Here is a 16,192-nt window from a genome sequence, read left to right on the forward strand (position 1 = left end):
GCTTCTGCTGGCGCCTTGCACAATCCGAGCTACTTTTATTTCCTCCTATTTTCGGGACGCGTATACTTATTTAAACCCTACCTCGTTCCCTACAATCCCAAACACACACATTTGCTCCTGAAAGGGGAAATATCAAGAACCCAACTTCCCCACGGTCCCTCCATCATCCAAGATATTCGATCAAGACATTATTATTGAGAAAAGAAATTTTAGAACTCGAATTAAAGAGAATTGAAGTCAATAAAGATAATGTTTCAACTCCCTAATCACTTATAGTTGTGATTTGATGAGTTCTTGAGAGAATAGTAAATGGTTTTGATAAATAGATCAATATGAACTATGCTAGGGTTTTGGGTTGCTGACTTATGATTGTTGTAAATATTTGGGTAATGAGAAATGGTATTAGTTACATCTATTTAGGATTGTAGAATCAGCTAGAAGTAGTAGAATGAAAATTTGGTAAAGAAATGGACAATTACTAAGGGATATGAGGATTTACGCCATTAGGTGTTTGATACAACACTTCACTTACCAAAACATGAGCATTAGTGCTAATATTGATTCCTCTCGATATATATTGCCATATATTCTCGTTTAAAGAGGTGACAACTATTGTGATACGCTTAAAAAGGCTAGAGTCAAGGTATGTAAGGATAACTCTCTATGTCTGGAATATTAATGATTTTGCCTACACTATGTTTCTTTTACGATGTTACTAATTACCTCGGAAATATAGTTAAGCCAATTCCTAAATAGTTGCAGAATTCCTATTCTCTAGATTTGTAACTCGTTCATAACTTTCATTCTGAATGTTGCGAGCTCAGTGTGCTATCAATATAGACTTGGGTTTGATGCCCACGAGTCTCAGTCTATATTACTCAGCATGTCATAAACTATTGAAGTTTCAATTTTCATAATCAGTTCATGAATACATGTCTCCTTTTAGTCCTATCAGTATTCATATATCATATAACTCAAAATGATTCAATATTTCAATATCATGTATTGTAGTATAATTCTCAATTCATGATTTTAAATCCCTGAATGATGAACACCTATATTTGGGCATAAAGGTGTAGTTTATGCTTTATGCATCTGAGTAATATGTATACGTATACTTGGGCCCGAGGCCGTAGCTTCTGCATATAGATATTGGGCCTGAGGCCGCAGTTTAATAATTGGATAAATATGTGGTTCATCATTTAGAAGAGGTAGTATTCATATCCTAACTTCCTTTGTTCAGTTTAGTAATCAGTTATCAATTATCATTTCAACTATTAATTATCAGTTATAATTTAAGTTTCAATTGCAGCAGTTATCATTTCAGTTATCAATTATCAGTTCCCAATTATCAGCGTAGTTTCAGTATAATCATTTATAATTCATTCTTCCAGTTGCTTTACACACCAGTGCAATTCAAATGTACTGACCTCCCTTTTTGCTCGGGGCCTGCTATTACACCCCACGTTTTCATACGTGAGAGTACGTCGTAAGCCATTGATGTAAGCTCGGAAATGAGATTATATTTAGAAGCAAATAAATTAAGTTAATCATGCTACCTTGGAGGTTAAAAATATTTAAGATCATGAATAAAGAGTACCAAGAGGGTTGGAAAGCTTAGAAGCTAAACCAATTGAAGAAAATAAGTTTTGTCGAAAGTCGACAAGTTTGGAATGTTATAACATGTACTTTGGGGTGACACTAGGGTTTTTAATATGTTAAGGAGGTTATTATATGAGTTATTTTAGTCATATTATAGTCATTTGCTATGTTTTGAAGGCAAGCAAGTTGTGGAACAAGAGTTGGCAAAGGTCATCACAAGTTACATTCATAAATTTGCTAAAAATTAGGTCAAATGTAGCTGCGCTTTTCTTCAAATATACTTGGAATTATGGGGTGATATACCTACAAAATTGAATATCTACAAGTCTAGTTTCTGACGTATTAAACTGTTCATCGATACGACATCAGAGTAGAGAGATATTTGCATTTTTCCGAGACCACGCAAGAAGCTCCCAATGGGACCCACTTAGGCGGTGGTCGATCTACTTCATTTTATAAACAATTTTGACGCCTATTTTTAACTCATTTTCAACTCAACTTCGTCTTCAAACTTCTCTTAACCCTTTTAAACAGATACCACAAGGGTTTGAAGTGATTCCAAAGTTATTACACCATATTTCAACATCAAAACTTAGTTCTAGTGAAGAACAACACCTCTTTGAGGTTGTGTTGTCATTGAGGATTGTTGTAGGCTGTGTTTGGCCGAAATTCCAAGTTGTTGCTACTGGATAAGGTTAGTATAACAGCCTAATAATTGTGCTTAAGCTTTCTTGTATGTTGGTTAAGTTGTTAGGATGATAAACTACAAGATGATACTTCGATTAGCTTAAGTCACTTCTATGGTATGGTATTGCCATTGAGAGTTGTTGTAAGCTGACTATAACTTTGATTTCGACTTGAAGTTACTATAGGAGCTATGTGTTTTGTGTTCTTGCATGTGCTTAATGTTATCTTGATGTTGATTAAGTTAAATGGATGGAGTAGACATGCACTAGTGAATAAAGTTACTAATTGAAGATATTTGGAATTGAGGATTGTTTCCTTTGTTATAAATATATGGTATAAGGATGGGATTATTGATGAATGATTTTATTATCATGTTAATGATGCTTTTAAGTTAATGTAAGAAGTCTATAAGGGGTGATATGGGTTATACGGATTCAAATCGGAGCTTGTCGCTCGTCGTGAAGTAGTTGTGACTTGTTATTGTTATATGGTGTCTTGTTATTGATATTTATATGTTGATGGATTTCTATGGTTGTTGGTGTTGTTGGTATATGGTATTCGAGGAGGCCCTTGTTACAGGGGATATGCTGCCCGAATTTATAGTAAATGATCTACTAGCTTAAGTTATAGACTTAGCCTTTGCTCAGCACTGATTTTGAATCTCCTTAAACTATGATAGATTGAGTTGACTTGTTTGAAGAGTTGCTTGGAAGGTATTAAGGACTCAACGGGTTTAAGGTATGTTAAGGCACTTCCTTCTTTCTTTTGGCATGATCTAAAGTGAAATGAATATGCTATTTTATAACGGATCTACTCAAAGCAACCAAGGTTGTCCATATTGTCCTTTCCTTATAAATTTATTCTAAGCAAGTGTGTATAATTCTTGAATCCTATTGAGGTTCATATTGAGGTTATGGATGTCCATAATGTTAAACGAAGGTGCAACGATCTTAACTCACCCCAAAAGGTTTATAACGCGATTTCATGAGTCTAGCATGCATTATATATAGTATCTATTTTACTCTACCGAGCCACGCTATAGTCGGCCGGGTATGGAACCAATTGTGCAACCACTGATCAGTTGGGTTTACCGAGCTCCACGTGACCTGGTATGATTCTACCGAGCCTTATGATGGCCGGGTACATCTTTACCAAGTCCTCTTTGAGGACAGGCACGTTATGATGATAATGATGCCCACAGAGGTGAATGTTTTTAAAAGTTTATGTATATATATGTATTATGCATTTCATGTCAGTAGACCCCAGAGGCACTCAGATGTTACAGGTTGTATCTCCTCACATTTATATTATTGTTCTTATTTATGCTTTCCTGCCTTACATACTCGGTTCCTTATTCGTACCGACATCTCTTTTGCCTGGGGACACTGTGTTTCATGCCCACAGGACCCGATAGACAGGTTGACATTCCTCCTAGTAGGCTATTAGCTCAGGGGAAGGTGTTGGTGCACTCCACTTGCTCCAGAGTTGCCTATTTGGTCAGTATGATTTGGACATGTATTGATTGGTATGTTTGGGCCCTATCCCGACCTTTATGATGTGTATGTACTCTTAGAGGCTTGTAGACATATGTCATATATATGAAAGATTTTATGTCCTTTCCGGCCTATGTTCCGTGTACAAGTGTTCATTTTGGGTCTTTTAGGACTGTATGCCCCATGTATAAGCTTGTATTATATCTTGGGTCGTCCTATGTCAAGTATTCCCTTATGTTATATTCTGTTTATATCATGACGGCCCTTCCAGCCCATTTACCCGTTATAGTATGGTATGAAAGATACGTTACGTTGGTAGTCGGTTGGGTAAGGCAGCGGGTGCAAGTTGCGGCCCTCCGATTTGGGTCGTGACAATAGTGGTATCAGAGGAGTTTTTTCTTAGGGAGTCTACAAGTTGTGTCTAATAGAGTCTTGTTTATGGGTGTGTTGTGCACCACACTTATAAGCCGGAGGCTACAGGGCATTTAGGATTGCCACTCTTTTTTCTTCTTCTAGATCGTGTGGTAGAGCTCAGTTGTAAGAATTCAAACTCCTAAATTCGACTTTAGTCATAATACAACGATACCTACATCGACAAAGACAGTTGGTAAGAGATTGAATTTGCCTCTAGAAGGGCTGATTTAGAGGAACTCAATTTTGCATCATGCTTTTGATGAGTAAATGTAAGGTCTTCAGCAGATCATGTGTGTGCCAAAATATGTTAGCTTCTTGATAAGGATCCCCAAGGAATGAATATCTATCCACCCATATGGTAAAGAGAGATGAGAGAATTAGGAGGTGGATACAAGTTTCAATAAGTAAATGAAGCAACTTGAAAAAGATTACGAGGTACCCAGCTAATGAAGATTATCGGTATTTGCAATTCAGGTATAGAAGTATAAGCATTTTGAGTTACCTTCAATAGTAATAGAGGTATGTACAATTGGCAACACCCATCTCAGTTATGCCCTATGGAGTTGGCAGATATAGTTTAAGAGAAGAAGGTGATAGCAAGATCCAGTTGGGGTTAGAGTAACCCAAAATGGTAGATGGACTATTATCATTAGCTAACATTTCTAAAGGATATTGCAAATATGGTAATAGTTCTCCTTGTGAGACACCCCGATGGTGCAATCTAGAATAGTACATTTAGATATGATATTAGAATGTTTGGAAAAATTTAGAAGATTGGCACTTGAATCCTAAAAGGGATAAATATTTACCTTAGTATGATTCCTATCCCTAGTAAAAAAAGAAGAAGGAGAGAGTATGTTTGGCATCCTGAAGAGATAGTGAGATGAAGCAAAGGGAGCTAAAAGTGAAATAACGTTTTGTTGAATTTATTAGAATAAAGTGATAGATAGAAATATTAGCTGGATAATAAGAAGAGAGTAAATAAAGTATTATGAGTAAGATGTGATAAATATATGATAACGGTAAATCAAAATATGACATGATAGAGTCTATAGTCAAGTGGAAAAAAAGACAAGAGGTAACAGGCCTTGAGAAAATAAAACAACATAAGTCATAAAGTCATACCTTCACTTCAAGAAATGACTTGGTAACTCGAACGTGATTACCGAAAGGAAATGTTAAACCCCCTGAGTAATATAACTCAACATGGGCTAGTGAACAAGATATATTTAACATGAATTAGGTATCAAAATATTTGATAATAGTCGACATCCTCAAAATTTCAGAGATTGCATTCCAGCAATAATAGAAAAGACAACAAAAGAATAAACTTTAAAGGTCATTTAGAAAGACGCTTCCCTAAAACAAACATTCTAAATAGAGTTAATCTTAAGGGACTAAGTGTGCCAGTTATACTAGGTGTCACCTTCGTACAAAAGAAATTCAGTTATCCCTGGTACAAAATGGTTACCATAAGGCGAATAAGGGCCATTGATGATGCGAAAAGATGCCAAAGATGAAGAGGTAAAACATCTATAGGTAGATCTTCATAGCATTAAATCTTAGTACTCTCCTAAAGGGGGGAAGATGGTGTGATATGATATTAAATCGGAGTTATTGGTTCAGGTAATTATGAACTAATAAAGGAAGAATGTGGTAGAAAGGCGAAATGAATGAGATTGTCTTTATTCAGATCCTACCGATATGTCGCGAGTCCAGAAAGTTATACAAGCACGACGCCGGGGAGAGGCAGTAAGAGTTCTCAGCTAGGATATTGTTGATAAATAAGTGCGAATAGACACTTGATAAATCAGGAGCCAGTGCAAGAGGTAAGTTAAGACAAAAGACATATACAAATAGAGATTACGTGGAGTATAGATAGGATAATGGACCAATGAGTAGTTATTAGTTGATTCAGGAAGTTCCTACTTATGGCTAGACAAAAGGACACAGACAAATCATACAAATTGTGCAAGGTAAGCGTAGTGAACCCCAATATAATGAATTCGTTCTCGCAGATATAATAATATCGTGTTCCTTGAGAAATATTCGGATATGATTTGGGGTAGTTAAATGTACCGTATAAGTATTACGGAGATAAAAGAAAGTGCCACCAGGGAGATAGTCGAAATTTCAGTTCAGAAGTAACTCTATGAGCACAAAGGCACGGAGGTAGGTATGTAAGGATAATTATAGGCGAGTAAGAACATCAAAAATTTCTTCGGGTATAAAATTTAATAAGCTTGTAGCTTTACAAGAATTAGAAACTCTCCTATGTACTACAACAAAAGCTAGCTAAGTAAATAAGGAAGAAGGCTTCAACCTAAGCCTAGTAACTTGAAGAAGATGTGGTCTTGTAACAACAGTCTCACTACAACGTTATATACACTCCATAAGAAAGTGGTATGTATCATGGCTAATGAATGGGAAGTAAAAATAAAAAGATGATAGTTGAGATCATATGAGTTACAAGATATTACGGTATTCACGGGCACTAAGATAAGCCAAGTATTCATGCAACAAGTGGAAGAATGACCAGGAAAAGTAACTGCTTACATTTAAATACATCTAAGAGGGCAGGAAAGGAAATCTGTGGTTCTAGCAAGTTAAAAGAAGGTTGATAGTATTACAAATAGATATGTGTAGGTCGCAAGATAATGTATCATAGAGCGACAAAGTTTTAGGTAGATATGAGTAAGGATAAGAAAAGATGAGTGAGAAGCTGACGAGAATAGGTAAGTCCTCGAGATTAAACCCATCAAAATACATGAGAGATGATGGTTTCCGTAAGTAATAGAAAGCTCGGTACAACCTGAATGAACTCAGAGGAGTCTAAGACTACGTGCAATTAGAAGAGATGAAATGCTGCTCTAGTGGTAGAATGAGGGTGTAATTATGATAGATAAGAGGATGACACTTAGGCCTTTGATTGAGCAATGATTTAACAAGAAAGGGATTTCATGAATTGCACGGGATTAGAATACCCCCATAAGATGAATCGCATTGGGATGCTATGAAATACAGGTATTGATGTGTAGTATTATCCCTAGGTGGATCAGGAAAATCACTTAAGATGTTCCCTGATGAGACGTGATCCCTAGTGACGATGTATTACGTAAGAGGTTTCATGTTATGAGTGGTAGATTAAGATCAACATTAAGCTGGATCAACGATAGATGGATAAAAGTTAAAAAGTATGAGAGGATATTAGGTTATCATTCTTAAGATGAACAATAATGAGGATGTTTTAATGGACTTAGATTTATACATACAGGATACGCGATGAGAGAGTAACCTGGAGTTGGGTGGCAGACCTCGGTAATAATAAACCAAAGTAAGAGGTATGGTATAGTATGACCTACTTCGTTGTAGTAAATCCATAAGCATAAATAACTGAGGCTATGAACCAAGATATAGCAAAAATCATAAGTTCGACAAAGTGCCAAGCAAAGAACTTTAGTACGCCTATAGATGCCAAGAGAGACAACTTATCATAGTACTATATATGTTCACAAAGTGAGGCCTAGAGATTGGATAAAAGCTGAGGGGAAAAAAGGAGAGAAGAGTCGCATAAGCGCACATACAAGGTTAGAATTATATAGGATGCATGAAAGAAGGTAGAAATAGTTACGAGATTGGAAGAATTTCGACCACAAGTCGTGGTGTGAGAAAGATGCCTGAAGGGGGAATTCCTTAGCCTTTAGAATTATTCGCGCGAATAGCTCCCTAGATGGAAAAGACAATATAAAAGTATTCATAAGAGATATTTCTTGAGAGACAGATAAGTGCATCAGTCAACATTCGAGGACGAATGTTTCAAATGAGGGAATGATGTTACACCCCATGTTTTCATACGTGAGAATACGTCGTAAGCAATTGATGTAAGATCGGAAATGAGATCATATTTTGAAGCAAATAAATTAAGTTAATCATGTTACCTTGGATGTTACAAATATATAAGATCATGAATAACGAGTACCAAAGAGGGTTGAAAATCTTAAAAGCTAAACCAATTGAAAAAATAAGTTTCGTCGAAAGTCGACAAGTTTGGAATGTTATAACATGTACTTTGGGGTGAGACTAGGGTTCTTAACATGATAAGGAGGTTATGCTATGAGTTATTTTAGTTGTATGATAGTCATTTGCTACGTTTTGAAGGCAAGCAAGTTGTGGAACAAGAGTTGGCAAAGGTCATCACAAGTTACATTCATAAATTTGCTGAACATTAGGTCAAATGTAGCTGAGCTTTTTTGAAAATATACTTGGAATTATGGGGTGATCTACCTACCAAATTGAAGATCTACGAGTCTAGTTTCTAACTCATTAAACCATTCAATGATATGACATCGTAGTAGAGAGATATTTGCATTTTTACGAGACCGCGCAAGCAACTCCCAATGGGACCCACTTAGGCGGTGGTCAACCTACTTCACTTTATAAACAATGTGGACGCCTATTTTTAACTCATTTTCAGCTTAACTTCTTCTCCAAACTTCTCCTAACCCTTATAAACAGATACCACAAGGGTTTGAAGTGATTCCAAAGTGATTACACCATATTTCAACATCAAAACTTAGTTCTAGTGAAGAACAACACCTCTTTGAGGTTGTGTTGTCATTAAGGATTGTTGTGGGCTGTGTTTTTCTGAAATTCCAAGTTGTTGCTACTGGCTAAGGTTAGTATAACAGCCTACTAATTGTTCTTAAGCTTGCTTGTATGTTGGATAAGTTGTTAGGATGAAAAACTACAAGATAATACTTGGATTAGCTTAAGTCACTTCTATGGTATGGTATTGCCAATGAGAGTTGTTATAAGCTGACTATAACTTGGATTTCAACTTGAAGTTACTATAGGAGGTATGTGTTTTGTGTTCTTGAATGTGCTTAAGGTTATCTTGATGTTGATTAAGTTAAATGGATGGAGTAGATATGGACTAGTGAATAAAGTTACTAATTGAAGATAGTTGGAATTAAGGATTGTTTCCTTTGTTATAAATATATGGTATAAGGATGAAATCATTAATGAATAACTTCATTATCATGTTAATGATACTGTTAAGTTAATGTATGAATTCTATAAGGGGTGATATGGGTTATACGGATTCCAATCAGAGCTTGCCGCTCTTCGTGAAGTAGTTGTAACTTGTTGTTGTTATATGGTATCTTGTTATTGATATTTATATGTTGATGGATTTTTATAGTTGTTGTTGGTGGTATATGGTATTGGAGGAGGCCCTTGTTACAGGGGATATGCTCCCCGAGTTTAAGTAAATGAGCTACTAGCTTAAGTTACAGACTTAGCCTTTGCTCAGCACTGATTTTGAACCTCCTTATACTATGATAGATTGAGTTGATGTTTTTAAGAGTTTCTTGGAAGGTATTAAGGACTCAACGGGTTTAAGGTATGTTAAGGCACTTCCTTCTTTCTTTTGGCATGATCTAAAGTGAAATAAATACGCTATTTCATAAAGGATCTACTCCTAGCAACCAAGGTTGTCAATGTTGTTCTTTCATTATAAAATTATTCTAAGCAAGTGTGAATAATTCTTAAATCCTAATGAGGATAATATTAAGGTTATGGATGTCCATAATGTTAAACGAAGGTGCAACGACCTTAAGTCACTCCGAAAGATTTAGAACGTGATTCCATGAGTCTAGAATGCATTATATATAGTATCTATTTTACTCTACCGATCCACGCTATAGTCTGCTGGGTACGAAACCTATTGTGAAACCATTGATCAGTTAGGTTTACCGAGCTCCACGTGGCCTGGTACAATTCTACCGAGCCTTATGAAGGTCGGGTACATCTTTACCGAGTCCTCTTTGAGGACGGGTACGTTATGATGATGATGATGCCCATAGAGGCGAATGTTTTTAAAAGTTTATGTATATATATGTATTATGCATTTCATGTCAGTATCCCCCAGAGGCACTCAGATGTTACAGGTTGTATCTCCTCTCATTTACATTATTGTTCTTGTTTATGCTTTCCTGCCTTACATACTCGGTACCTTATTCGTACTGACGTCCCTTTTGCCTGGGGATGGTGCATTTCATGCTCGCTGGACCCGATAGATAGGTTGATATTCCTCCTAGTAGGCTATCAGCTCACCGGAAGGTGTTGGTGCACTCCACTTGCTCCGAAGTTCCCTATTTTGTCAGTATGATTTGGATATGTATTGATTGGTATGATGGAGCCCTGTCTCGACCTTTAAGATGTGTATGTACTCTTAGAAGCTTGTAGACAGATGTCATATATATGAAATATTGTATGGCCTTGTCGGCCTATGTTTAGTGTACGAGTGTTTATTTTGGGTCTTATAGGACTGTATGTCCCATGTATAAGCTTGTTTTACATCTTGGGTCATCCTATGTCAAGTATTCCCTTATGTTTTATTCTGGTTATATCATGACGACCCTTCCGTCCCATTTACTCATAATGGTATGGTAAGAAGGATACATTACGTTGGTACTCAGTTGGGTAAGGCAGCGGGTGCCCGTTGCAGCCCTCCAATTTGGGTCATGAGACTAGCATCTCACGATGCAGGTAATGATTTACAGGTTGATGATTCACAACTCTATGATTCACGTACCAGCTATTTGGTGAGCCCTACTTCTTTCGAGAAATTATCATCACTTTGTAGTCTTTCAGTATATGCAGATAGAAAGTGTTTTTAGTATGTCATTAGATGTTTCATAAACTAGTGTAACAATTAGATAGAGTCGCATAGTTTTCATGTTAAGTAATGTCGGCTACAGATATATTTCAGACTTATGTTAGTATTTCTGCACATTGATTTATATCATTTGGACTTTCAGTATATCAACACGTGTTAGTTTATCTTTCGTATTTACTATCGTATAATATCACATATTGATTCAGTCATCTAGTTAGTTTGTTGTGTCTCATGTAGTCAGGCACCGGGTGTCGTTCTACATCTAGGCCCAGGTTCGGAATGTGACATGACAAGACTTTCTTCATCGGAGAAAAGTCGAACCTGAGCTTGAACATAGATTTGAGCTTTCAATTCACTTGGAAATTTTTGGAATTAGTTATTTTTGATAAAACGATGGAGTAATATTGTTGAATTCGAATAGAATTTGAAATATTGTTGATTTCTAGAGTTAATTTTATGCATACAACATTGTTTGGTTACTTTAAAGTGATGAAGATGAAACTAAAACTTCATGAAAAGAAATTAAAAAAACTTGGAGCTTGGGTTAGAATTTTTGGATTGTTGTAATTATATTTTATTCTGATTGGGTGTTACTGGATTATATTAGAAATATCTTAAGGAATGAGTCTCAATGTTGGGACGACTTGATAGAGATTTGTGTGTGTGCATGTGTATACCTTTTGTATTCATGTGTGTATGGGTATCCATGTGTATACCTTCTGTAACCCTTGTATATATGTGTATATACATATAAATAACTATGTGTGATTGTGATTGTCACACCTCTTTTTTTACACACCCGAGGGTATATAAGGGAGTTTTTCCAACTTAAGTGACATTATTCGAAATGGGATTATTTATATAATTTAGAGTCGCCACTTGGAATAGTTTAGTAGGTGTCCCAAGTCACCGGTTTATTTTAAAATCACAATCGAGGAAAATCGACTTTTCGTCTAAAGTCTTCAAACAAGAAATTCTAAGTAAGGAATCTGTTAACCAGAGAGAATGTGTTAGGCATTCACGAATTCCGTGGTTCTAGCACAGTCTCTTAAACTATTATAATTGGCCTATTATCTGATTTTAATACATGTTTTAGCCTATGGTATATTTTAACTAATTAACCGCTTTTAATTAATTTTAGAAAGATTCAACGTTATCTAAAACACATCATGAACCACGCCACATGAAATGCACCTGCGGTCCATGATACATTTTATTTAACGTTGTTGAGAATTGGAATAGGGTCACATGAAATGCACACCCGAATTTAATAAATTGATTTAAATAGTGCGCCTAAAGCAACTACAAAATTTTGAATTTAAACAAGGTTTGCGAGGGGCATGAAAAATTCAATTGATGGCACACCTCAATTTTAAAGAGTTAAAATAGTTAAGTGAGGGCCATAGGTTATCTAATTTTGCACTATGGCAGACCTCGAGTCTAATTTTAAAGGATGTTCGAACTAATCTTTTGCGAGCCATAAATTATTGCTTGCTTAATATGGCACGCCTCTAATATAACTCTAAAAGGACCTAGTTAATTGATTAAAAGACTAAAGGAATTTCTAATTTATTTTAAGCAAATGTTTAAGCTAAATTTTAGTAACTAGTGGATTGACAATAAGTAAAATCAGGCATTTGGTTGTTAAATGGAGCCTAAACCGGCGACAGGCCTAATTGTCATGTGCAAAGCTACTTATGACAATTACATGAAGCAGTTAACCCAACGTGAAGCCCAAATCAAGAGCAAAATCGACAAAGGGAAAAACTGGGCACAACTGGGCTAACACTAACCGCCCAGTTTCGTGATTCAGTACTAACACTTGAGGCAGACTACATTTTCATGAAAATCTAGGGTTTGAACAAATACTGACAATATTTAAGCAAATGCAAAGCACATTTTTGAGGCCAACATACATTTTACAATGAAAATACAATTCCTAATGTGACAACAACTCGTACACAGATTGTTTTAACATCACAAGTTCGAATTTCCAGCAAAAGCCAATCATAATTTCAAAAAGACTTCATTTATTAACAAGGACATAAAGTTGTCTGACTCCATACATTGAAACTAAAACAAATATTTGCTAATTTCATTAAAGAAAGAACCAAATGAAACCCAGAAAACTGATTTAAGGTTCATCATTGACGCTTTCAACAGAATATCTAAACAGTAAAGGCTTCCAAACTCTGCCTATGACATTTACAAATCAAACAAAGAAACCTGAAGTCATTCGAAAACCCAAACCAAGACAAACAAAGCCAGAAAAATTGACCACGAACAAAAACACTACCATATGGCTTAGATGTTATTTACCTAAGTTATATCCATATCATAATAGTCCAAGATTGAATACAATGATAAGAGTTCATCTATCAAAACCAGAAATCAGTTAAGATACAATGAATCAGGTAATAAAACACAATGTAATGCAGCAAATATAGCTGAATCATAAACAGATGAATTGATGTTATGCTTTAAACTCCATTTTTCCATTTCATACTTCAAATCGAGCTTCACATTCAGTAAAGTCCAGGAATATGTACCTAGATACAACAATCAAAACAAAAGAAGAAGTTGTGCTTAAGAGTCAGCAAAATGAGGAGTTCAGTCACAGCAGCAGTACTCCAACAACAATGAAACAGTACTAAGGCAGCAAATCAGACCAAACTTTAGAACCAACTTAAGCCATTTTTCAACCCAAGTGCACGATTTTGGAGCCTTTTTAGAAATTCTAACTAACAATGGGAATCAGATAACCGAAAAACCAAGCACAATTCAAGTAATTTTCAGTATTTTGAAATTTGAAAGAGAGCTCAGCCGCTTCTAAAATTTTCAGTATTTTTTAGTCACTAACAATCTCACTTGATTAGGAAGTAACAACCTTTTATAGAGAAGCTCTAGGGAAGCAGAAATGATTTCAGTTTTTGCCCTTTACTCCTTAGTTAATTTTCGTTTTTGCTAGCATGTCCTTAATTTTAAAATCAATTTGTTAAAACAGTCCCAAACCCACCTTCGTAGTAGCTTCCTAAATCAGTTATGAGAGATTTCCTTACTTAAATTCCCTAAACTACCCTTTAAATCCCTCCTAATTACCTCAATAGACTACATGGGTCAATTCTGACCCAAGACAAACCAGACATGGGCTTTCAAAACCCGGATTAATCCCTCTCTTTGGGCCTCTAATTCATAGAGCCTCAATTCAATCGAGAACCCAACGGAAAAATTCAAGAAAAGGGCAACTCGGATTTATATGAACTCCTGGAACCAAAGATTCCAAATAACACAAAAACAGGAGGGAAATTTGAGCAAAAACTAAAACAAAAGAATCAAACATGCTAATAGAGATGCTGAATGAAATAAACTAAAATTAACATGCATGCAGCGATGATTTAAGAAATAGAAAAACAAGAAAGAAAAGGAAAGAAACAGAAGAAGATGAGGTGAAAAATAAAATGAAAAATGAAGGAAAGAAAAGCAAACAAAAAAAGTACCTAAGAAGGCGGTTGGACAGTGGAAGTTGAAAAGCTCTTCAACACCTTCGATTTTAGCCGAAATTGACATTGAGAACACACGAATAAAATCAAACTCGACCCCAATCCATTAATGAAACTTGCCGATTCGAGATGTTTGGGGTTTTAGGGTTTGGGGCCTGACTGTTTCGATTGAAGATTCGAGAGCTTCTAGGGAAACTGGTTAGGAATTGGGAAAGGGGTGGTTGTGAGGATCTTGGGGTGTGAATTTGGTGGTGGTTTGAGGTGGTGCCGGCACCGGAGAAGGTGGGGGATTTGGGGCAGCGCTAAGGTTTGGGTCTCAGAAGGAGAAGATGAAGTGAAGTAGTATAATATACTAGGTTAATGAGGGGATTCGGACAGTTTTAAAGGGAATGGGAAATAATTTGGAGCCGTTGGATATGATGGAACGGAGGGCTCAAATCATTTTAAACTCAGAGAACTCTGAACGATGTCGTTCGAGTAAGGGCAGACCGGGTTGGGATAGAACTGGGCTGGATTGAACGGGTAATGGGTGGAATTTAATTGTGCTAGGGAGATTTAATTGGAATAGCCCAAACATCAAATTTCTTTTATTTCCTTTCCTTTCTTTTAAATTTCAAATCCTTTTCTTTTCAAATTAAAATAAAAACCTAACTTAATTCCTAAACTAAATTGACTTACCAAATTAGTCTAATTACTAGTTAAAGTATATATAAAAAATTAAGTAACTCCTAAATTGAAGAAAAAAGCTATAAACTTCAAAAATTAAAAGTTAAAATGCAAAGTGAGTTATTTTTTGTGATATTTTCTATTTTTTGTAAAACAACTAATTTACTAATTAACCTAAAAATGTAAGAATAAATCTTAAATGCAAATGCAATGTATTTTAAAGTTTTCATGAATTAAATAAAATTAAACATGCACAGAAAAATGCAAATAATTAAGCAAATTCTACAATAATTCCTAAAATAACAAACAATTAAAAGAAAAATCTAATTCTTTGGGATTTTGTAGGAGTAATTTATGTGGGGCAAAAATCACGTGCTCACAGCTGCCCCTCTTTGCTCGGAGACACGAAGGGTTTTCGGGCACCGATAAAATGAGCAATTATGAGGGATTTTTACCCATTTGAAACTCCATGGGAAGCATTTTTTGAAAGAGTCTGACCGAACCTTACTTCAGAGGTTGCCTACATATCCTTGACTATAAAGAAATCAGATCAATGTAGTTCTAGAAGTTTCGGTAGCTGGGACTACCAAGAAGGTGTGATTTCACTGTTGCTGCTGCTGTTACTGCTTGCTGAACTCCTTATTACACCAAAATGGAAAGTAAAAAGTTAAACTAGCTAAGCCTATCAACTACGAGTTACAAGATTCCTATCTATAAATCTCTTGAAGCTTGATCTTGAGTCTTAGCTGGTTCTTGCTGCAGACTCCAATCTAAATCTTGATGCTCATCAGTTGTAGGTGTTGGTTCTTTCATCGTCAACTTTTCGGATCAAAGCGGGACATGCGAAGCTTGTGTCTTCAATCATATCTTGAGCAGTCCGCATCTTATCCGCTTCAACACTTTGAGTTCACTTTTTTTTCTCTTTTTCTTCTTTTCTTTATTTCTAATTGAGACTAATTCTTTTGGTCATCTCGAACTCTGTTCCCCGAGTTCAAACCTGCTCAGACACCAAAACAAACAAACGAACGAAATTTTTCTACCCCAGTTTTCACTAGGAAAATTTCGTGAGTTATTGTAACAAATCCTACACTATTTCTCTATTGAAAAAAGATAAAATAAGGATTGTGTGTCTTTAAGAAGAAGAGATTAGG

Source organism: Nicotiana sylvestris, chromosome 1, assembly GCF_000393655.2.
Source record: "Nicotiana sylvestris chromosome 1, ASM39365v2, whole genome shotgun sequence".
In the NCBI taxonomy this organism is placed as follows: Eukaryota; Viridiplantae; Streptophyta; class Magnoliopsida; order Solanales; family Solanaceae; genus Nicotiana; species Nicotiana sylvestris.